General features: G+C 43.0%; 1 long non-coding RNA gene across 1 annotated transcript; it reads right to left on the bottom strand.

The window, feature by feature from the left end:
* Positions 1-436: 436 nt before the first annotated feature.
* Positions 437-9,868, bottom strand: LOC145716059 (uncharacterized). Its single transcript, XR_014138389.1, has 3 exons — positions 9,479-9,868; positions 6,393-6,553; positions 437-1,283 (listed from the first exon to the last, which is right to left on the bottom strand). It is a non-coding gene; the product is annotated as an uncharacterized LOC145716059 (long non-coding RNA).
* Positions 9,869-22,926: the final 13,058 nt, after the last annotated feature.

Here is a 22,926-nt window from a genome sequence, read left to right as displayed (position 1 = left end):
AGAAGGGCAGGGGGCTGGAGCATTCATTCATCCGTTCTGTCTCCCATTGGTTGAACGTTGCCTGGGGGCAGGGTGACAACACACTCTCTCTCTCTCTTTTACTTCAGGCTCCTTTAGTGTTGGAAAAACTCCTGTGCTGACTTGACCCCGGGGCACCAGCGCCAGGTGAGTCTGAGATCTTCTGACACTCTCTGTTGTAGTTGTGACTGAACCCAGAGGCAGGCCAAGGAACCGGAGCCTGGGAATGAGAGGCGTCCCTATGGCCCAGCGCGCAACCACACCAAGTATGAACCAGCTGGAGACTGCTTCAGTACATCGTCACAGATCCATACAATGAAATATTTTGCAGTCACCAACCATTATGATGTCTGTACTTACTTATGGACATAAAGAGGCATTTGCCAACAACCAAAAAAGCAAGTTACAACGCGGTATATACACTATACATTTATTTTTATTTAACAACAACAACAAAAACTATAAACATTACAGATGTTTCTCGGGTTCTAGGACGCAGAATGGACACAAAGGTATGCCACTTGCCCCATGAAGTCTACAGTTTAATTTTAGAGGTGTGGACATTTTCACATCCGGTCTGCAACACAAAGTAGCCGGCACAAGGGTAAGCGGGGGAAGGGCAGGTGAGAGCCCACAGCAGCCTCCCCACCTGTTCACCCTGGCTCCTTCGGCTGCCCTGGGGGCTCTCGGGGCGTCAGCCACATCTCTCCACGTGGCTGGCGTCATCCTCCTTCCCTGCCTTTTAAATGCTGCTGCAAAGTGGTGATAGGGCAGAGGCTAAGGGTCTATCTGAAGGCATAAAAGGGAAAATACAACATCCATAGTACAAAGTTTGTGGCTAGTCACGGGGAGTTCAACAGCTTTAAAGATCTCATCTTTTTTTTTTTTTTTAAGTCATATTAAAAGGGACTGGTAAGACTGTTAGTGCTGATACAAAAGCAGTAGAAGCAAATCTGAAGCATTTCAATGTATATGAAATGTGATTTCCTCAAGACCTTTGAAAACTAGATGATTGCATAAATTGGTAGAAGCCCACATTCCCTAGGAAAAACGGTTTTCTCTGCATGGTGGAATCTCAAATTAGAGTCCTTTGTTGGCTTTTTTCTCCGACATCTCCAAAAATTGTGTTAGCTGAGTAACAAAGCATGATGATGAAGGGGATGATGAGGAGAGATAGAGCATCTTCTCGGTCACTTGAGGTTTTTGTGGGAAATGGCCATGAATAAACACACGGAGGGGCATTTCCAGAACATCTCTATAGGAATCTGTTGGGAGGAAGAGGCTGAGGCTGTGTTTCATAGCACTCTAGATAAGATAGAGACAGTATCACTTCCAACTATCTATACGGCAAAAATGAGGGAGAGAAACTTCTAGAAAGTCTGGTCAGTTTCTCCTCCCCCCACTTCCACCGATCCCTGACATCTCCTCGAGACACCTTAGGAGCTGACCCTCCCGGTCACAAGAGTCTGGACGGGGATTTCACTTATCTCCATGACTGGCTTCACAGAAGTGGCTGGAACATGGCTAGAAGCAGACTTCTGAAGAACCTTTCTCTGCCCCCTCCAACACTGGCCAGTTGAGGTGGTCTAGCTAGTGATGCCCCAAACGTGAACAACCTGTTTTTCCATGTGGCATAATGTCAGCTGTAGCTTGCTGATCTAACTAACGTAGACCTGTTGATTGTGGGCCCTCATGCAAGAACCAGCTTTTCTGGTTATTTTTTTTTTAAGATTTTATTTATTTATTGGACAGAAAGAGAGAGAGAGCGAGAGAGTGCACAAGCAGGGGAAACTGCAGAGGGAGAAGGAGAAGCAGGCTCCGCACTGACCTAAGATCCCAGGACCCTGGGATCATGACCTGAGCCGAAGGCAGATGCTTAACCGACTGAGCCACGCAGGCGCCCCTTTTTTGGTTATTTTATTAAGCTTGGTAGTACCTTGTTTCTTGAAAATGAAAACAATTATTTCCTAATTATTTTTATATGATGCTATTTATAAAGCACCATATGTTTTTAAAATATGTGAGTGCCCTGGCTGAATGCAGCTATAATGAATTCTGTAAATAGAAGTTAATAAATATTTAGACTTTTCAGTACACAAAAAAGGTTGATGGGCATGGAAAAAAGGGGCATTATTTAAATTTTATACACTTTAATGGAGGAAATGGTTCAGTTGTCCTCCCTCCCTTCAAAGCAATGATTTTCAGGCTGAGATTCCTAACACCCCATGGTATCACCAGTTATCCCAAGGGAGGCCCCGAATTGCCACTGCCTTGTGTTCAGCTCATCACATTCATTGATTCAATAGATCCACCTGGACATTTGTCAAAGACGGTAATTTAAAATGCAGCCTGGCAGGTTAGCAGGAGTGGTGGGACTGGAGGGGACCTGGGAGGCAGGGGTGGAGTGGAGGAGGTGGACACTTGCTCATCAGCCCAGGGCACTGGCCTGCATCGACCTGGACACCGGAGGGTGGAGGGCACAGGGCAGCCCCTTCCTTCCTGCTACTGACCAGCCCCAGAGTAAGGCTCATTATGGGGAGAGAGAGGCAGGGAAGTCACGTGACAAAACGATGCTGCTCCCAGAGAATCTAATAAGGCTCACAAGTAGCCATGCTACAGACCGTGTGTTATTTTTTCCTATCCTCACTATCTGAAATCTTCCTCTCTCCCTCCCTCCCTCCCTCCTTCCCTTCCTTCCTTCCATTTTCTGTGAACTGTCTCGAACTCAAACTAATCCAGATGTATTTTTACACATCCATTATTATTTTTGGTAGCACTAGTGGGATATTAACTTTTATAAAATATTTTAAGTTTTATATTTCTTATTAACTGACATTTCCACTGCTCTGTCAGTATTTTGCACTGCTGTCTCCATCCCTTCAGGTATCCAGGCAGTTCTGCTCATTATTTCAAAGGAGGATGTGACTCAGTGGAGGGCAGGAGAGGGAGGGTGAGCAGGTTAAACCTAAGCCCTTGGGGGATGATGAGCACTTTGAGGAAACACAAAATCTTTGGGAAGGAGAATATTATAAATGATGATAAGGGAAGAAGTCTTCTCTGGGGACTGGGAGGGGTTTCCCCAAACCCTGTAAAGAGACCAGAAAGGAGAAGACAGATGTTTCCTTCTTGTTAATAACTAGGAGCCTGAGAGACAATCTTAGAACTGGGTGACAGATGAGAATAGCAGATTGAGACCAGGAACAGGAAGACCGCAGAGAGGGGCTACAGTGAAAGGAAGAGGGTCTTTATGCAGTCTCACAGAAAAATTCCCACACCTCCAAATAGGTGCAGAGATAGTGGGGAGACTCATGGAGTCTAAAGGTACCAGTCGGACAGAAAGGATATATCACCGGCAACTTTTGTGGGTCAACAACATAGGACAAGGGGATGCCCCAGCAGACATCCATGTGGAGACTCTTGAGACCAGGTGCCATCCACCCTTACCAAAACCACACCCTGGTTCTCTAGAACCCCCAGAATTTACATTCATTGCTGTAGGAAGGAAGCACAAGAGTGACTGAGAGGAGGTTTCTAGGCTTGAAATAGACATTAAATTTAGTGGTAGAAAATAAATTATGTTTTAGTACATCTGAATTATGAACAAAGTTCATGTCACCCATGTTGTTATTCATCCTTAGTCTGTTGTGTATGTTAAAATTATTAAATGTATGGTTGTAGATTTTACCATTTCAAAGCATTTCTTTGAACTTACTAAAAATGTGATCTTCCTCCAAGATGTATGAGGTGTCAGGAAGGGCATTATGCTCTTATCACTGAGGAAGATGCTGGGAAACAGGGTGAGCAAGAGTAAGGAATGCATTCAGTGTCACAGAGCTGACCATCAGTCCTTTCTTTTTTTTTTTTTTTAATATTTATTTGTCAAGAAGAGAGCACAAGCAGGGGTAAGGGCAGACAGAAGGAGAAGCAGACTCCCCACTAAGCAGGGAGCCTTATGCCTGACTCCACCCCAGGACCCTGGGATCATGACCTGAGCCCAAGGCAGACGCTTAACTGACTGAGCCACCCAGGTGTCTCCGATCAATCCTTTCAACCCATCCGACTACCATCTTTTTCCACCACCACTACTGTGCCCCTTCCCTATGATAACCATGAAAAATTTCAAGCCTTCTTTAGCATGATTTTTTTTTACAATCTTTTAAAGCAAATTAAATTGTGTATTTAAAAGAAAATCAAAGCAATGGGACAGGGACTTGCTTTACTTTCAAAATCTGTCCCATCTAACCCCATCATTCTTAAATATCATCAAATTGGAGTGTGTTCCAGTTTTGAGTGCAAAGACCACCTCTTATTAACCTTTGCTGTGTTTTGCATGGAGTCAAATCAGGAAGTCATCCCCTGATTGGTTTATCCCTTATAGATTTGTTAGGGCAACATCAGCTGGAAATACCCAGAAGGCTAGGGCTGGGAAGATTTTGGAGATCACCTGCTCAACACCCCCTGCCTGCGTGGTGAGAAATGGAGTGAGTGTTCAAAGTCACCTAGCCAGATAGGGGTACAACGAGTAGTAATGACGCCCGGTTTCCCTGTTCTCTCTACACTGCACTGACAGCTAGCTTGAGCAAAAACAAATTCAAATCTTGGTGAATTTAGCAATGTCTCCTAAATTCCATTTATATAAAAGAAAAAAAAACCCTCAAACCACCCATCCCCCCAATTTTTAGTACATAATGTTCTCCTTACTTGAGATGTTTTAAAAATTTCTTCTACACAGAAAAAAGGAGTCACAATAAATTTCTCATATTGAAAATGTCAAGTCCCTGTTTGTTAAATGATGATGTCAGGGACTACAAAATACGAATTTCTGGTTGGATATAAACTCTACAAAGACTTGGATTCTAATATCTGCAGAGATGAGAGTGATAACTAGGAAGTCGCTTGGCGTGAGTTGTTTTGAATGCGTTGTTACGACTGTCACTGTTTACAGCAAGGCCATATATGTGCACAGCTGAGAGAGAGATCACCATTGCTGATATTTGTACTCATATTTGTCACTGTCACCCAACTCCAGAGCGGATATTGCCAAGGGGTCTCGTTCTCCTGCAAGAGGCTGTGGCTGACAATGGAAAGGATAAGGCACCAATATTTGTTGTGTATCTAATATATTTAAAGACCATGCTAGGAGGATTGGTACTTTCACTCCTGTAGGACACTGGCTGGCCTGCCGTGGCTTGAACACGTTATGACCAACTCCCATGTCATTCACTGAGACAGCCATTCCACAAAGAGTCTACAAGGACGCCCTGGGGCCTAGGTATTGTTCTAGGTGCTGGGGATACGGCAGTGAACAGGCCAGACAAACGTCTTGCATTCCCAGAGCTATGTGCCAGCGGGGCTGGGGGGGTGGGGAAGACAAAAAATGTAAACAACTAAATGAACAAGCTAATGACTTTCTTTCTATGCTGTGCTAAGCACTTAATTGTACCATATCATTTAATTATCAGAACAAGCCATGTGGTTGCTTCTATTCATTTAATGTTACAAATGAATAAATGAAGGACAGAGGGGGTGAGTCACTCTTCCCAAGCTCTCATGACCTAGGAGTGACAGATGAAACACTCCCCCAGGAACTCTCATTGCAGGCTCATGCTCGCTCGCAACCATTACACTCCACAGTCTTATCAAAACCGCCTACTAAATGCTAGGACTGGTCTCCCAGGCTGGTAGGGGAAACAGCTGAACTACTTAGCAAAGTTTCAGTGGGCACACACAGGATGGATGACACATCCAGAATAGGGGTGTCCAAAAAGGTTTTCTGGAGAAGTTGAGGCCTGATCTGGGTCTTGAAGAATAAATGGGAAAGGCAATAGCAGAGCATTGCCAGCCAAGAGGGCAACTTTAACAAAATGCCCGGGCTGTGGTGTGTGCGGTCGCCACGAGGCAGGAAGCCTGAAAGAAATCAAGGGCGGCATTCACAAGAGCTCTGGGTGCTACCATAAGGAGCAGTTTGGACTTTTCTTGTAAAAGTAAAGGTAAAAAGTACCTGATTGGAAGAAAAAGAGAGATACGATCCCATTTGCACTTCAAATGGCCCCCTTTGGGCTCCTTGTCTACTAGGGGCTTGGTAAGAATTGAATCCCTTTCTCTCCTATTCCACAGCCCCAACTCCCAGGGGCAGCCTGGGCCATGTCTGTAATACACACCCCAGACATCCTACCACCAGTAAAACATGCAGTTCCTCATATAAAGAAACATTTTGAACTGGAATGCAAGCTGTAGAAGATCTCATGGTCAGAAAATATTCTGGATCATGGATCTTTTCTTTTTCTTCTCCTGCCTTTACTCTACCGAATGTAAACCTTGAAACCAACAAGCTAAAAGTTTAACTAATTTCATAGGACCCTCTCAGCACTCACCATCAATCCTAGAGCCTGAAGACCTAGCAAAGCTGGGACCGGAAGACCAGCTGTGGAGGAATCCAAGATGTTTTTCTGGCTCTCCCTCCTTATGAAAATGGTCTTGCAGTGTGGAGAAATCTTGAGCTTTGAAGTCTGATAGAACTGGATTCAGAGTCCTCCTATAAAGACACAAAATGCATGGTAGCATAATGACATTTTTCTTCATTATTTTTAATTATTTATTTATTTATTTTTTGGTTTTTATTTTTTAGAGAGGGGGGAGGGGCAGAGGAGAGAGAATCTTAAGCAAGCTCCACACCCAGTGCAGAGCTCAATGCAGGGCTTGATCTCATGACTCTGAGATCATGACCTGAGCTGAAATCAAGAGCTGGATGCTTAACCAACTGAGCCACCCAGGTGCCCCGACTTTTTTTTTTTTAATAAATAAGGGGGATAAAACTCTTCATTCACTCTTCACTTTTTATGCATGAATGAACTCTGGAGGGATACACAGAAACCAACACCAAGTGGCCCGGGCTCTAGGAGAGAGGAACTAAGTACATAGGGAGAAAGGGAGGGAAAATTTTTCATCTTCATGTATACGTATGTTTAGAATTTTGAGTCAAGAGGCTAAATTACCCATTCCTAAGATAGCTCATCTCTAAAAGGGATGTAAACAGAACCACTTGTTAGATTGTGGTGAGAACTGAAATAAAGCATGTTAAATAATAGGACCCTCAAACACAGGATGAAAGAGACCTAGTCCTCACCCTTCAGGAGGGTCATATGGCTCAGTATGTTTGGATTTAACAATGAGGTGAACCTAGGAATGTGCTTCCCCTTGGTCACAGTGCAGAAGGCACAAGATGGTACCAGGAGAAGGCTATTGAATTGACCAGGAAACTGCCACAAAACATAATACAGAAAAATGACAGTTGTCTCTTCCAAAACAATCAGTGAGCAGCCACTCTTCTTACTTTTTATGGTCACAAGTGGGTTTGTGAACTGGAAAAGTATCTCATTGTTTCCAAATGGGAAAAATTTGGACATTGTTATTGAAAAAATCTACTGCCAAACTGATCTAGAAGTACACTGTATGATTTCCTTCTGAGCGCAGACTTTTTGGTGGAAAACCTCTTTGAGAAATAGGTGGGTGAATGGCAGGTGCAGAAATCAGAAAAATGGTGTCTCAGTGATTGAAGGCATTAGTTGTGAAAGTATTTGAATTCTTAGTAAAAGATGATCAATAGCCACAGTGATTCATGGGTTCGAGTTTGACTTAACATTTGTTTCTAGTTTCCTTTTAGCAAATATTTATGGAGGGCCCCCACATATCTAATGTTGTTTTAGATGATGAGTGGGCTAAAGAAATACTGTATATAATTCAGTCTCTGTCCTCAACATGTTTATCTTTTTTTTTCTCCTCTTGGCAAAAATATACCAAGCATCATGCAAATGAGACTTCACTTATACGTAATAAAACATGAGGGCAAGAAGAAAGTCATGTTGGCTGGGGTTGTCATGGGGGGCGTCCTTAGATGAACTTGGACGGATTAAGCAACCAGGCTGTGGAAAGACACCACAATGAATTATTTTCAGTAATAACAATAATCTCTATGTCTTCATGGTGAGACAGACTCAAATGTTAGTTGTACTTTGTACCAGAAAAATTAAGTGGTGCCTATAACACCCTGCAAACATGAGGACAACTAATCTTCCTGCTTAACCATTTGTTCCTGAAGTCCCTTTTATATAATGAGCTGTTCTGAGAAAACCAGGGGCAGGAGATGGCTTCTGAAAACAGGAAATAAACTCTCTGAGGTGTGAAAATTACATCTCCTGTTGCTTTGGGCCTTGTAGTTGGGGTGGGCCTAGACAGCAGGAGCGCTCCCCCGGGTGTTGACAGAAGCTTATCATGAGCGCCCTTGAAAGAACTTGGAAAATTAGTTAAAAGTGGAGGATGTTAGTTTGAAGATTCACCATTAAGTAGATTATAAATTTGGTGAGGGTTCTTAAACACTTGTGACCTTTCTGAGAATAATGTCTTTTGAGTAAAAATACACACACACAGGGGCGCCTGGGTGGCTCAGTCGTTGAGCGTCTGCCTTCGGCTCAGGTCATGATTCCCGGGTCCTGGGATCGAGCCCCGCATTGGGCTCCCTGGTCAGCGGGAAGCCTGCTTCTCCCTCTCCCACTCCCCCGGCTTGTGTTCCCCTCTCTCGCTGTGTCTCTCTCTGTCAAATAAATAAATAAAATCTTTAAAAAAAAAAAACCACACACACACATATACACATACGTATTCACATATGTGTGTGCAAATTATTTCATAATTTAAAAAAGGGATCCATTGATAAAGCTGGTCCCCCCCGCCATATCCTGAAGCAATGAATGAACATGGTGAAAAGTTTGCCCCCTCCCTGCCTTCCTCCGGTTGTGGGCACCCGCCTTGCCGACGGGTCCCATGCGGGGCCTCCGCGGGCCTGACTTCTGGAGGAAATGAGAAATGCAAAGCAGGAACCACAGAGCAGAGCAGCGAACAGAGCAGTCCTGTCTTTTGAAAGTGCGTCGCCCCATCCAGACTTATGTTTAAGCCTACACGCCCAGGGCGATTCCCTCGAATTAGGCCAGTGGTCACCATCGTGGCTCCAATCAAATTAATGAAGGGCAAATTAGATGCAGAATATTATGCTATGGTTACAGTCCACTAAGGAGTAAAAACATGACAGTCCCCGCTTAGGAAGCTTATGGCCTAAAGGAAATACAAACAGACCTCAATTTCCTTTTTTTCTCACTTGAGTGAATATACCTTACACCCTTCTGTCAAATCAGAAAGGCTCTGTCAGGGAGAATAAGCTCCTTTTCATATGTACGCAGGAAGGAACCCGAAGGGCGTGACAGAGTCATAGGCTCTGAGGGCTGCCCGACGCCCCTCCCCCACCCCCCCAGCGGCAAGAAACAGCCTCAGCCGAGGAACGTCCAGTCCTCTCGCCCCTGGTCCTGAAGGCAAAGCATGGGCTGCCCACCGGAACCCTGATGACAGTCATCTTCCAGAGGTAAAAAATGAATGGTTGCAAACCCTCTGAAGGAGATTTTCTTTGACTTACCTAAATTAGGCATGCTCCCTCGCACCTGCGGACGGAAAGCTGTGATGCTGCGCACCTGAAGGGAGAGGCTCTGATGGATAGAAACACAAACCCTAATGCTCTCCTCGGAGGGCAGTCCTCTACTTCCAGTAAGAATCGAGAGACATGGGGTTCTTCAGGGAGGAACCCAGAGTGAAGGAGTGCGGATCGTGAATCAGAGAATCGGAACATTTCTGAGAATGAACACTGATGATACCTCCAAGCATGGTTTTTCCCTAGGTTGTTTTTCAGTGAAAATGCAGAGGTATTTGTTTTAAGAATCTGCTCAGCTGTTTTCTGTGGGTGCCCGCCTTGCTTGACTTGTTGTCTGGCAGATACTCCTATACCTTCCTTTCCTCTCACACTGCAGATGTGGGGTTTATCTCCACACCAATGATTCTCTGACACCAGCTGAGTGCCCTACAATCCAAGTCAGTTCTGACACCATCTACCTGCAGGTAGTGTGGACCCCATAGGTGAAGAGCTCAGACTCGTAGGACAGCACCCGCTCCAGACACCAATAGCTAGTCCCAGACTATCACCTGTATTTCTGACCAACTGGCTACAAAAGGAGGGTCCTACAATCCACAAATAGAGCTTCCCACAATCTTCTCCTTGGAGAACTCAGGAAAATACTTCCTTACGTTTACCTGTTTATTACAAAGAGTATAATAAAGGATACAGTTGTACAGCCAGATAAAGAGATACATAAGGTGAGGGGTGGAAGCATCCCACGTGAAAGAGTTTCTGTCCCCGTGGGGTTGGGGTGGACCATCCTCCCAGTACGCGAATATATTCAGCAACCCAGAAGCTCTCAGAACTCCATACTTTCAGGACTTTTGTGGAGGCTTCATCACCTAGACATAATCAATCTTAATCTCTAGCTTCCTCCCCTTTCGGGAGAATAGGGGTGGGGCTGAAAGTTTCAAGCTTTGACCATGATTTGGTCTTTCTGGTGAGCACCCCCCTCCAGGGGCCTACCAAGAGTCACTTCGTTGGAACAAAAGAATTCCAATGCAGTTAGGAGTTCTGTGTCAGGAACTGGGGTCAAAGACCAAAGATGAGCAGGAATCAGGGGCAGAGACCAATATATACGTATTTCTTATTGTTCCATACCTACCATGTCAGTTTCCCGAAGTTAAAGGCCAAGAACATATGGCCTATTCAGAAATTGGCACTAAATTCGTACACATGAAAGAAGGGGTGTATTAGGGTGAGGCAAATCCTCAAGCATCCTCCTGTCATTTTGCTCCAAGATTAGGTAAGGCTGGGTGACCATGTGGGTGTCACATGGAAAAAGCTTCCAGAAAGCAAAGGACCCTCAGAATCAACTTCCAGACCTTGTATTATTTTCTAAGCTCCTTTGAGCCGGTCCCCTCCACCTGGAGTGTGATTTGAGGTTGTCCTATTTGGTGGATTTTAGCTTCTGCTCTGATTCGTGATCCACCTTCCCCCAGCACTATGCATTTTTCTCTTTTCCCAAAGTCCCTTGATTAGATAAGGTCAGCCCTTATTGTCTGCTTTTGTGTCTCAGCTACACGCTTGGCTCCTTCTCAATTTTCTACTCTGAAAACCTTCAATTTTGTAACTCTGGGGAAAAATGCAATAACTGGGGTGGAGAGCCTATTGTAGCCTTTTGAGCACCTCCCAGGCACCTGCTACAGGAGTGGGACAGGTTGTGGCTTTTGCCTTTGGGCTCTTGGCAGCAGTATTTTTCATAAAACTGGGTACTCCAGGTGCTGTTAACTTTTTGGGTTCCAGTATGGAAAGGAAGCAGAAAACGGAACAAAATGTACATCAATCAAAGTACTTTGGAAAAACAGTTGAAAACATTTGAGTTCCATGACAGGGTATGTGATACAAATTGCTTGATTATCATAAAGGCTGAATGTGACTGGAAATATGTAGGCCTAATATCTGGCTATTAATGAAACTTAAAGGTCCTTTTGATAAAAAATAAAACAAACCAAAATATCCTTCGTGTCTTGTCATCGCATCTGAAAATTCTCATTTTCATATCCAGAAGGCCTCTTTTCAAATGCAACCATTTTTGGGGAAGTGCATGTACAAATTAATCACCATTAATGTATTAGATGTGGTAAGTGACACAGTGTCCTAGATGAACAGCCTCTGAAAAAAGGCAAACACAGATAAGGAATGTTTTAAACACAGAGGGAGCTGAGGAGGTTTTGGAGCTGTGTTGTCAGCTGTGAGAGACACTTGCTGTGTGTGGCTGCTTAAACTTAAATTCAAACTTAAATTAATTAAAATAAAATCAACAATTCACTTTCCCAGTCACACCAGCCACATTTCAAGTGCTAAGTAGCCGCATGTGGTTACCATATTGGACAGTGCAGATATAGAACATTTCTGTTATTATAGAATGTTTTATTGGACTACTCTGGCCTAGAGTAGAAGAGACTTAGTGGAGAGGGCATGTCTAAAAGGAATGTTTCTATATTGTGCTTGGAATCCCGAAAACAATGAAGAAAGTACTGGGAAACAGGTAGGGGAGGGGAAAGACTCCAATGGAGAAAGGTGATTATACAACATGGGGATGGCAGGGAAACCAAAGGCAAACATTGCCTACTTTGCAATTTTGCTGAAGTCTCTTGATTATGTATTCTACTAGGGAAAGGCAGAATTTTCCAGCAACCCACCCCTGGGTTCAAATTCCAGCTCTGCTAAATACTAGCGGGGTGGCTACGGGTAAGTTCTTAATCTTTCCTCATCTGTAAAATAGAAATGATAATTCCTACCCTGCACCATCATCAAGAAAATTAAGGGAAAGATACGTGAGTCTGGTCATCGTAAGTGCTTGATAAATTGGAGCTGTTATATCACAGGGCCCATTAGCTTGCCTTGGACCACTGACCATGCCGGACACGTCTTTGTATCTGTTTCAGTGTCCAGCACACATGGGCATTCCATAAATAGTTGTTGAGTTTAATTGAGCTCGAGTACTTCTGGGGCACCTGGGCAGCTCAGTTGGTTAAGCATTGACTCTTGATATTGGCTCAGGTCGTGATCTCAGGGTTGTGAGATCAAGCCCCTTGCTGGGCTCACACTGGTTGTGGAGTCTGCTTAAGATTCCGTCTCCTCCTCCCTTTGCCCCTCCCCCCACTCTGCCTCTCTTAAAAACAAACAAACAAACAAACAAAACCAAAGAACCAGAGTGCTTCCTATCTCTCTTTCTCACACTCTTGCTTTCACTATGAAGAAAGATCCTGTGAAAGATGCTGTACAAACTCGGATGTTATTGGTATTGCAGGAGTAATTAATATGAAATAGGATCAGAATACAACCATACCTTGGAAGCTAATCCTTTTAAGTGAATGGAATTGAAATATTATAATTCACGAAATAACACTTAAATGGTACCGCTTGGACAGTTACTGCCTGTTATTTGTGTTTGTTGAATTTTAAAATTGCACCCTTCACAGAATTGCTTGAGGACACAAGTACAAAGAATTAGCACATTAATTATCATAAATGAATCATTACACAGCAACAGTAATTAACAGCTTAAGCTACCATATTCATATTTTTTAAAAATCTTTTTCAACGGTAGCCTCAGTGTTCCTCTACTGGAAAAGTTGGCAAGAAGACAAGCTGATTGGTAGAAATGGGGATGTGAAAATAGAACCATGTGAATTCATCTCATTCATCCCACTGGCTTTGTACTGAAACCAATGTCTTTTATAAGACATTTTATAATCTTTTATAGGCCTGCACTCATTGTGGTATTTTTCTTTATAGATATCTAAGAAGACTATTAATCCATTTCTAGGTACTAAAAAGCAACATCTTCCTAATTTTTCATGTGAAAACATTTGAATCTTTCAGATGAGAACTTTTTAAACTTCAGGGAGGCCAGAACCCCTAAGGGTCTTGGAGGACAGGAAGAAGGATAGAATGTGTGAGCGGACATAAGTCGGGACACCCTCTTCAACCCCAACACTGCATTTCCAACCTTGATTAAGCAAGCGCAGCCCAAATTTATGTACTTAATTAGTTTGCTTTAATTGGGTTTGAAGAGAAGTCTCCAACAATTTAAAAATAATTATTTTGAAGATCACCAAATTAGGTAATTCTAAATTTTCTGTTCACTTAAGTCCTGTAGTTCTTGACTCTCAATGCCAGGTTCTATCCCCACATATTTTGATTTAATGAATTTGCAGGGGACCCTGACATTTAAAAAAAATTTCCCCAGAGGATTTTAACTTGCAGCCAAGGCTGAGAACCAGTTTTTAGTTCCATTGCATTGATCTCTTTTTCAATAGAAATAAGTGGGGGTTATGTCTCATTTTTTTTTTTTCTGCCAGAGAATAAAGTTTTGCCCAGGAGAATTAATGTTTATGGAAACTATTTTATTCTTTTTTCCCATATTCCTAACGTAAATCAACATTCCCACCTTGACACCCAGCAAGAGTAACTGCTGGGACTCTCAAACCATTTCACTTCACCAGTTAACTCTACTGATCTATATCTGTTATCAGGAAGAGGTGCATTTCATTCCATTACTATGGTCTATTTTGGTACATCTGTAAGTGCCCATATATAAATGTTAGTGTTGAGATTGCTAAAACAGTTACATGTGTAATTTTTTATAGGGAAATTGAACCTATTATTGTGCCTTGCACATGTTAGGTTCACATGGAGTGATTATTATCACAATAGGAACACAGGCATTGTTCTGCTTAACAGTTACAATGTGTGTAAACATCCATACTACTACTAGATGCCATGTGCTCTGAGTTGGGTGTTTGCCATCACCGTAGGATGAAGATTAAATTAACAATGTCAGTATTCCAGGGCCTTCTTCTTACCACTTTCTAGTTAAGTGGCTACAAATTTGGGAAATAGGCACTAGGTGAATACGAGAACCTGGTACAATCTTCTGTTCTGAACAGGAGATATATAGCATTGGAATGAGTGACTCAGTTGGACAGAAGAGAATCCCCTTCCTTCCTTCCTTCCTTCCTTCCTTCCTTCCTTCCTTCTTTCCTTCCTTCCTTCCTTCCTTCCTTCCTTCCTTCCTTCCTTCCTTCCTCCCTCCCTCCCTCCCTCCCTCCCTTGCTCCTTCATTCCCTCCCTCTCTCCTGCAGGCTCTTGAAAAATACTAAATGCAAGGAGAGGGTTTCTCTGAACTCCCCTTATCTGCCTAAAGGCAGATCTTCCAAAAAGAGCTCAGTTGCCACAGATCTACTCTCAGGAGTTCAGTCAACCAGGGAGGACTGACTCATCACAGGAGAGGAGAGTAAAGGTTGATGTCATACCCAGACAAACTTTGTCACAAACTATCCTACCTCCCATCTCTTCTTCTAAGGGCTCATCCATCTTTCCTAAAGATCGTTTACTCTCCCTTAACTTATGCCCCTTCACTTTTTTCTATCAAGACAGTATTAATCCTGAAATCAAAGCCACCTCTTTGACTTGCTCATTTTCCCCTGGGTGTTTCCTGTGTGTACATGAGGTATACATGTTAATAAACTTCTGTGTGTTTTTTCTCTTGTTAATTTGTCTTTTATTACGGGGGTCTCAGCTAAGAACGCAGAAGTGTAGAGGGAAAATTACTTTTCCTCCCCTCCGTACCCAAGCCCCTAGGTAATAGAAACAGATGCCATTTCATCTCCACAGTGGCCACAGCATCAACTCATGTACTTACTTACTACCCTGGTTTCTAGTTGTTTCTCTTTGTTTTTGGCCACTGGGAATTTCCTTTACTTTTAGTATTCTCAGATAAAAAAATTATAAGGATGTTTATTTATGTTTATCTAGTGTTTGAAGGTGTTTGGTAGATGGAGGATTTCAGTTTATTCGGTCTATATGTTGCTGAAACTAACATCTAACCAGTTTTTCCAATCAAATATTTGTTGGGCTGGTGGGACCCTATGACACCAAAGACCTCACTGACCAGGAAAAGCCCCGGGCGGGAAATCACACCAACCAGACCCTGCACGCTCTTCTGCCTTTAACGACCATGTCATGATGCATGTGAGAAGTCTCTCAGCGCCAGTCAAGGCATGGGCCCAGGAGGAAGACAACCATGGTAGAGTATTTCCAATGAATTTTCCTGGGCTCAGTAGATCTCTCAGCTTCTCCTGCTTGTGCTCCTGATATGGTTTTGTTCTTGAGCACCATAACTTTTCACTTCTGGATTTCTTTTGAGCTTGCTCCATCTTAAGTACTAGTGGACTGGATTTTAGTGCCTGACTCAGATTTGCCTTTTGCATCTCTCACCCCTCCCTCTGCCATATCCCAGGATTCCAGTTTATGACCTCTCCTCTAGAGAAAGGATTTTGCAACTCCTGTCTCCTTCTTGGTGTTATAGTTTGTTCCTTTTAATATATGGCTCTGATCCAGGAACATATTGCATAACTATTTTGGAGAACTATGGGATACCCAGGCGATCGATCCCTGGGACTTAATTTGCCTCAGTGCCTTAAGGCTTATGGTGGGAGGAGATATATGAGAAGAATTAAAGGATCTTGTCAAATATTCTAGTTTCTTGAGTTAAATCACTGAAAGAAGAGGTTGAGGGGCATGACTCTGTAGCTTGCAAGAAGGAAACCTTATTATGTTGGAGTACAGAGCCTAGTATGTGAGTACATTAATAGAGCACTTTATTTTAAATTATTTTTAAATATTTCCTTTTTCTTGAGCTAAGAATGTTAAAACCTCAATTTCTAGGCTTTGAGTTAAAGTCCCTTAGCAAGCACAGTGGGTAGGAGGTTCTTGGTCTCTCACAACAAGCTGCTCATCGAACAGTCTTCTGAAACCAAATCAGCAAGTGGTGGCTCTAGAGAATAAGCCAGGGTCACCCACACAAGTGATTGGTTAATTCAAGTATAAATCAAAAGCAATTTACTGCAAGTGCCCAAGATGTTCCTAATGAAGAATTCCTTTTCTTTTTAGAAAGGCTTAAGCTGGTTGACTTTAAAGAAATCCTGCAAACCTCAAGTCCTTAGGTGACTATTTCTGTGTAAACATGGGGGAACAGTTAGCGATAAGAAGAAAGGCAATTTCTTAGTCATGCTAAAAGAAAATTTCCCACAGCCAACTTACTGATCTAGTAGGCTTTTATCCAGTGATTCATGAATCGGGCAACATCCAATCTAGCGGATAGAGAGAAGCTCTACAAAGCTGTAAAGGGCAAGAAACATCTGTAACCAAAGCGAGTTGGAACAAGGAAGTTCTACGGGGCATTTGATGTTTGGTTAAAGCAAGGTTACTTTTCTTCTGCAGAGCCAAGGGAAATCTTGGAACTAGGTCAGGTAACTTGTGCTGAGTAGGCAAGTCCTGATTGGTTGACCTAGGCCTTCCTTTTCTGGGAGAGCCTAACAGAGGAACTTAGTTAAGTTTTCGTTTGCTCCCAAGGGGCTTAGCGTGAGTGCCTCCATTTTGAGCCTCACCGGTTACTTTAACAGTAAGGAAAGGAGAAGAACTTTTGGATATGGTGTTATATCCCTTATAGGCTTGAAAGGAAGCAAAATATGCCACCCCATAATATGCCTCTATGGTATAAGGATTATTCTGAGAAATAGACACAGAGAAGCTTTGAAAACAAGGTAGAAGTCACCCTTTTGTAGGAAAATTTATACTTATAAAGGAAACCTCCTTTTGTAAGGGCATCTCCCTCTGTACCAGGAAGAAGTGTATGACCTAGATCACCAGAAACTCTTATCAGTGGAGAAGGCACAGGCTTAAATCTACATAATGATCTCACCTTTGTTTATGTGTTTTGCCTAGTAACTTCTCATAACTGGCCTTCCCTTCCCCCAACATCTTTCTTTTGTTCTTTTAGCTAAAGATGGTATTCAAGGTGGTGGCATGGGCCATCTTGGAGAGCTGCTGTTTTCCCTACTATCTCCCATGTATACAGGAGGTATACGTATTAATACATTTGTTTTTCTCTTGTTAACTTGTCTCTTATTATAGGGGGTTTCAGGCTAGAAGGGTAGAAGGAAAATAGTTATTCCTCCACTGTAGGCTCACAGTGTCAACCTTTCAAACTGACCAAACCCTTGAGAGATCAACACTCCTTTAAACCTTTGACAGCAGGAAGTCCCCAGTCCTTCTTCTTGTGGCTACTGCAAGCCAAACATCTTGTTGGTGCCTCTCACTTCATTGCACCTTTCCAGACAGACTGACTATAACCAAGTGCTCGAGACTGTATTTTCTGATCAGTGACTGTCTTAGCTTCCTGGGCAAAAGAATTTCCTGGTAAGTTGTGTTAATGTATGTGGTCTCATTTCTCAGGTAGAAACCGGTGGATTTTGTTCCTCTATGAGCTGAAATGAGTCAGAGACCTTGTAAGATTTTTAACCCCTCTTTTAACAGACCAAATAGGCTCCTTTGTATGCTTGCTTCTCACTGGGATCCTGGGACCTGTGCCTGCTTCCGTTTCCTCTGTGAAGCCACCTTGCCTTCTTTAATGATGGTCTGGTTCTGAGTAATCTTGCGGCACCGGGTGACCTTCACCTCCCTTCGGAAGCTCTCCTGACTTCTCCTCTGCTCTTATCCACTTCAAAACCCCTGCCCTGGGGATTCCCATGCTACCTGTCATTCAGCATCATCTCCTTGAATGTCTGTCTCCTCCCTCAAGCTTGTGAGCTCCTAGCGGGTGAAAACTGTCTTAGGACAGTATTCTTTTCTGCTACTCAACACCTGACACACAACACAACACAATTTTTTTTTATGTAAACTTTCTTATTAAGCATTACACAACGCAGAAAATGACATGAATCACACATCGACAGCTCAGCTAATTTTCTGATAGCGAACGGTGAACACACCCATGGAACTAGTACCCAGATCAAAGAATAATACGTTTCTAGGACCCCAGACATGCTCCCTGTGTGCTCCTCCATTGTTGCCCTTCCCCCAAAGCTGACAGCTCTGTTAACTCCTAACACCACACATTAGTTTTGCCTATTTTTAAACTTTATATAAATGGCATAATGCGGTTTGTATTCTTTTGCATTGCTTCTTAACTAAAACATTACTTTTGGAAGATTCATTCAAGTATTTTTGTATGTATGTCTGTAGTTGGTTTGTTCTCCTGGCTTGATAGTATTCCATTGTGTAAATATATCATTATTTATCCAGTCCACCATTGTTGGGAATATTCGTCTCCAATTTGGGACTATTATGAATGTATCTGGTATGAACATTCTTACACATGTGTTTTGTTGCAAATGTACTTGCATTTCTAAGTGTTAAAAAGAAAACCACAGGCCACAAATGGAGTCATTTATGTTAAAGCCCCATGTCACCAAGATTTGGTACCTAAACTAATGACAGTTTCAAACTCCTCGGGAATGTACCCTCTAACCAGCCAAACTGAAATTTCCTGGGGTAATCCCTGAGACACGCTTTCCCTCCTAGGGAGGGTGACTTCACCAAAAACAATGCATTCTTTGTAAAAAAAAAAAAAAAATATATATGTATATGTAAACACATATACATATATATATATATCCAAAAAAACAAAAACAAAAATAAACAATGCATTCCTTGCTAGCAACCCCCTCCTTCTTAAGGCCCTCTCTGCCTTCAAAAACTTCCTTTTCTGCAGCTCAGCAAAGCTCCCAAAACTTGCGAGATGCGATGCTGCCCCACTCATGAATTATTTAATAAAGCTAATTAGATCTTCAAATTTACTTGGTTGAATTTCGTTTTTTAATATAAGAAAAAAAATGATGCATCATAGGTTTTGCATATTTTCACCTTTCATAGAACTCATCAAACAGTTTTCCAAAGTGGTTGTACCAATTTTCATTTCCAGCAGCAGTGGACGGGAGTTCAACAAATATGTCTTGAATACATTAATAAAAGAGAAAAGGAGCTAAGAGTGTTTCCTCACTAAGTGTGGCTCCTAAGGGGGACACAGTCTCTCCAGCTGCCCTGAAAAAAATAAAAAGGCTTCTGTTGCTTCCTTTTTCATTTTCTTCTTGTATTTGTTAATGAGCGACTTCAATGAGGGCTAAATGGGAATGCAGATAAATGCTACCTTTGAGAAAATCCCTAGGTCACTGAAATAAAGCTGTAATGTGGATGTTTCCTTTCCCGTCTTTATATTGTAACTGCTGATTACCGTCCTGGGAACAACTAGCTTGGCTGGAATATGGGGGTGTAAATACTTCTGCGAGTATATTTAACTTCTCAGACACATGTGAATAGTATCTATCTTCCTTTGTGGGATGACTTGCAGACTCTTCTTGCTGTGCACATATCCTAATCAAAGGGAACTGTGAAGGTAAACACTGGAGACCAATTACGGCGCCGTTCCCATTTGCTCTGCGAGCTCACCAGTGTCACCTGCCCCTCGGCTGTGGCCTGGGCATGCAGCTCCGAGCCCGGCAGCCACGTTACCCGAGCTCGGCCCAGCAGCGTCCCCGGAGCTCAGCAGGTGAGAACTGAGCTAAGAGGGGAAAAAAAAGAAGTGTACGTGAGAGGTGCGGTAATTGATTCAGGAATGAGCGCTGTTCTGAGAATTGCTCCTTAATCAGGCTTCCCTGCCCGAAGTCCGTCGTTTGCTGGAGGGCAGTTTGCATGTTAGCTTTAGAATCCGCGGACGACCAGCCTTCTCAGTGTAGCCAAGTTTCGCTTCCTCAGACGGTCTCTCTCCTCGGGTGTGTATCAGGTGGAGGCCCGGTGTCAGGACTTAGGAAGCGGCCGTGCCCGCTGCCCTGCTGAGCTTTCGCAGACGCGAAGCAACCCCGGGTCAGCCCGGCCTCAGGCCACCGCACACCTGCAGCACCCATCCACACCGTGCGTGAAACCTGGAAAAAGTGAGATTGACACAATCTCAGTGGCTTAGTTTTAACAATTAGAGAAAACGTAGTGGCTGCCTGCAAAGATTTTCAATCTTTGTGATTTCTGCCATGCCCTAAAGGTAGGCCTGAAAAAGTGAGGGGTGGGAGTGGGGAGCAAGTGATAGGCTTTTGCCCATTGACATCAATACTGTAAAATCCTCCATTTCTGAGCTGCGGTCTCTAGGACAAATAAATGGTAAGATGCCAACCGAACTAAACAGGCCAGAAAGTTTCACTGTCTTTACATTGGGTCTTTGTGGATTAATGGCATTCAGTTCAACCAATATTACTAAAAACACATTGTGGGGGCACCTGGGTGGCTCAGTCTGTTGGGTGTCTGCCTTCAGCTGGGGTCATGATCCCAGGGTCCTGGGGTTGAGCCCCACATCAGTCTCCTGCTCAGTGGGGAGCCCTTCTCCCTCTCCCTTTGCCCCCCTCACCGTGCTCTCTCTCTCTCAAATAAATAAATAAATAAAATCTTTTAAAAAGCCATTGTGGAAGAGACAAATGCAAAATTTCTGCCTCTATCAAACTTTTAATCTCATGCTATATTGACACAGAAGAGGTACCTATGGTCCCTATTGAGTTTGTACCTGCCTTCTCTGGGAATTAAGGCTTCTCTACCTCATGGGACGACCGGTCAAGAAGACTTTGGGACCCCTAGTCATAGACCCATGGATTAAGAGTTCCAGAATGATGGGGTTCAGGACATGCTACACTGAAATAAACCTCCCATATGAAAGGTGCCCTCCCTGTATGAGGAAGAAGGAAGACATTCCTATCAACAGAGACAGGGAATTTGGGGCCAGTAATCTGTACAAATAAACCTAATCCTTATCTTCCTAGTTACTTCTTTGTCAATTACTGTTTCTGGGCCAAACCCCTTTGTCTCACCAATTCTTTGTTTTCATTCATTTTGTTGTTTCTTTGTCTAAAAGGTATAACAGCTTCCTGCTCTGGTCACTTCTTTGAAACTTCATCCTCTTGTGAAGGCCACCATGGACATGAGAAAATTCAATAATATTTGTGTGCTCTTCTCCTGCTACTCTGTCTTATATCAATGCAATCTTTAGGCCCAAAGAAGGTAGAGGGGAATTTTTCCTCCCCTACAGATCACTTAAAAAACCCAGTGAATTCGGGGCGCCTGGGTGGCTCAGTCGGTTAAGTGTCTGCCTTCGGCTCAGGTCATGATCTCAGGGTCTTGGGATCGAGTCCCACATCGGCTCTCCCCCCGACTCTCTCTGACAAATAAATAAATAAAATCTTAAAAAAAAAAAACACAAAACCCAGTGAATTCTAACACTTTCTGTGGTCAAAACAAATGCAACAGTAAATACATACTAATATATATAACTAATATATTAATAAAGAGAATTAAAAAATAATATACCTGAATAGATATATTTAATTATTTTGTACTGTTTTTGCATTGGTAGGTTTTTAATTTCTATATTCATATGGACATGAGTTTCCTGGGCTGGGATAGATCATTACTCCTTACTCATCTGTTTCCCTCTGTCAGTTTTTCCGGTTGGAGTGATGTGATGAGAGCAGACTATCATTCTACACACATGAGGGTCTGTATTTTGGTGAGGAACCTCCCACCCCCCCAAAAAATATGAATCTGGGAGCTTGTATAATATTTTCCCTCCTGTGGGTGGGAAATAAATTTAATCTCCCTAATGAAAGCAAAGTTCCCTTGGGAAGAGAAGGAGAAGATCCTGAATTGCTACCCTTTGAAATATAAACAAATGTCAACAGGGGAGAGAGAAGACAGTCATCTCCGAATTTACAAGCTCTGGAATGTCTCCAAGGCTTTGGGTCCCGTGCCCCACCCCCACCGCTGACGTGCAACCACATAATCCTGGGAAGTAAGTCTCTTACTATCTATCCAGTTATCATATAGCATATAATTTCTGTGTCCTATCCTTTAGCCAGTTCCCAGTGACATTTTCTAAGAAGGCCCTAACAATGCCTTCGGCTCAGGTTGTAATCCTGGAGTCCCAGGATCAGAGTCCCATATCGGGCTCCCTGCTCAGCGGGGAGTCTGTTTCTCCCTCTGACCCTCCTCCCTCTTGTGCTCTCTCTCTCTCTCTCATTCTCTCTCTCTCAAATAAATAAATAAAATCTTAAAAAAAAAAAAGAAGGCCCTAACGATGCAGAAACAGGCATATTTCCTTCCTGACATATATGTGAAACATGCCTCTGATTCAAGTGGTTGTTTAATAGAAATATTTGTAGTGTATTCCTCTCTTTTAATCACTGATTTCATTCAACAATTTAGGTCAGAGTCGAAGATTCCAAAATATTTCTGTATTATATTTTGGGAGAAATTTATCCATTTTTAAACTATCTTGGTATCCTCATCTATTCACAGGCAGTCTCTGTCCCTTGCATTGCCCACCTCCCAGGGCTGTGGAGGGGAGCTGCAGAAAGGATGAGATCACCTGCAAGAGTAACATTAGATAATACCTCTCCATGTGGGGCAGAGGTGACTTGGGAACACCAAAATCAATAAAGGCAAAAATCTCAAGGGGAAGAAACAGGTTGTGATGGTAACAAAGAAAGCTTGCTTCTGTCGGGGGTAATGCACCAGAGCTGAAGGAAGAC

The sequence above is a fragment of the Leptonychotes weddellii genome, chromosome 1, assembly GCF_054177405.1.
Source record: "Leptonychotes weddellii isolate Sample4059 chromosome 1, ASM5417740v2, whole genome shotgun sequence".
Lineage (NCBI taxonomy): Eukaryota > Metazoa > Chordata > Mammalia > Carnivora > Phocidae > Leptonychotes > Leptonychotes weddellii.
Note: the sequence above shows the minus strand (reverse complement) of the source record. Positions and strands in the feature narration are given on the sequence as shown.